This window comes from Protopterus annectens, chromosome 2.part0, assembly GCF_019279795.1.
Source record: "Protopterus annectens isolate FY-2018-M chromosome 2.part0, PAN1.0, whole genome shotgun sequence".
Taxonomy (NCBI): domain Eukaryota; kingdom Metazoa; phylum Chordata; order Ceratodontiformes; family Protopteridae; genus Protopterus; species Protopterus annectens.
This window is the reverse complement of record NC_056728.1, coordinates 1,724,278,074-1,724,280,349: the sequence shown is the minus strand read 5'-3', so window position 1 is coordinate 1,724,280,349 and position 2,276 is coordinate 1,724,278,074.

Here is a 2,276-nt window from a genome sequence, read left to right as displayed (position 1 = left end):
CATTCCACTAGAGGCCTAGCCACTTCTACAGCTTTTCAGGCTAGGCTACCCTTAGATACTATTTGTGCAGCAGCCACTTGGGCCACTCCTCATACCTTTGTTTCTCATTACAAATTGGATTTGGCCTCCAGGGATAGAGCTAGCTTTGGTTCCACGGTTCTCGAGAGTCTGTTCCATTGAGCCACCCAGGATAGAGGTGCTAGGGACGCGGTCCCATCAAGCAAGAATGAAGGCGAGATTGACAACTTAACATTTAGAAGTTGTGTACCTACCATAACGTTCCATGTTAGTTGTCTTCTCTCGCATTCTTTCTTGCGACCCTCCCTCCTGTCCCCCTTGCCTGGACAGACCTTGTTCTCCCTTGTCTCTGGAAGATCTCTTCCTTGGGCACCAGTAGTTCTACAGTTTGATTATCTGGTTTCCCCTTACAGCCCTTGGGCTAATTGCTCTTCTTTCCTTAGTGGAAAGTTTTTTTATGCTAGGCAGTTTTCCCTCTAGGTACCAAACGAGATCTGGGTATTTACTGCCTTGCATCATGGGATATGGGGCTGCCTCGAGCTGGTAAAAGTGACTCTCGAGCTTAGCAAGTCGCCAGTGAGCCGAGGATTGGCTCCGAACCCATCAAGCAAGAAAGAAGGCGAGAGAAGACAACTAACATGGAACGTTATGGTAGGTACATGACTTCTAATTTACCGGGAGTGTCTGACTGGGCATAGCTGTCCATTTTCAGCGGAGGCCCGGGAAGACTATCTCCATAACATGTAGTAAGATACGGTAAGTATGAAGTTTACATAGGCAAAAGTAAGTATGCACAATACAATCTAGAAAATATAATAGGTAACAATATATGGTAAGAATAAAAATAATTGTATAAACATACAGTTTAGTAGAGGTAATGCAGAAATTATAAGCATAAAAATACTAAAGTCTTGGAGGAGGTATTGGTATGCTTGTGTGTGGGTAAATTGCATGAGAAGGGAGACTCTTCTGCTTAAACTAGGGGGAAATGGTACTGTGGGATAGGTCAGAGAAGTGGTAGTGGTTAAGAGTATTTGGAGTGAAGTTGCATATAGTTAGTGGGAGTTTTAAAGATGATGGTGGATAAGGAAGCAACATTAGTATAGATCAGGAAAACTAAGATAGGCAACAGTGTCAAACGCTGAAAACTAGTGTAATGATAAATAAAACAAATAGAAATAAAATACAGTAAAATAGAAGTACTAAGCGCTTTCACCCGTACATATTCTGGGCATCATCAGAGTACTAAATGATTCATTTACCGACATCCATATTTATACAATTGTTAATTAATAAATTGGTAATTTGATATTAGTTACAGCACAACGCCCAGCAACTTTTTAAAATGAAATTTCCATAAAATACAGACATAGGAATTTGCTAAAATATAACAGTATAAACGCATGTAAATATAGTATGATACAAAAACACACTACATGTATATTACTATATTTTTAAATAAAATCCTAAGAAATATATCGTAAATATGAAAAAACGTATGTTGAATATACACAGGTACATCCTATGAAAAATTTTTGATAAAAATACTATAGCATAAAAACTTGTGCATAAAAGCTTGTGTTATGCTAAAACTAATTATTTTCTAGTCAAAATACATAAAAATCAACTGTTAATAGTTACTAAAAAAATTTTTATATATATAAAATATATAAAATGGTACAGTAGATATTAAAGGTCCTAAAAACTAAATACTTGTATGTGATTAATAACCATATTAACTTAAATTGTTGTAGCCAAGATCAAATAAAGTATGACTTGTATTTTAATATACTAGCTATAGATATGTGTTCATTGATACCCGGTGTAATGCTGGCATTTAATCTCAGTTGCCATAGGAATTCTTTTGCCTCCAGTAAAGTCTTTTCATCACCTCCTTTGTTAGTATTGTGCAACTCTATCACGAAAAATAGAAATCTCAAAGTTTTGACATTTTTGACTGTGTGTATAGGGAACTCGTAGTTTTTTTCCTTTTTTATATCTCTAATATGTTCAACTATACGTTCCCTCAACTTTCTAATAGTTTTTCCAACATAGTATGCTGAACAAGATGAACAAGTAGCCAAATAAACAATAAACAACCATTTTAGTGTTACAGTTGCAGTATCCAGAGCATCTGATTGATGTTCTTCATCTCACATTGCTGCAGTCCTAACACTTGGGTAGTCCGCTGTCCCTCGGTCGGCCCGAATATCAGAGTATAAGGCTGACGTCGGTCAAAGGCGCATTTGACTGACATC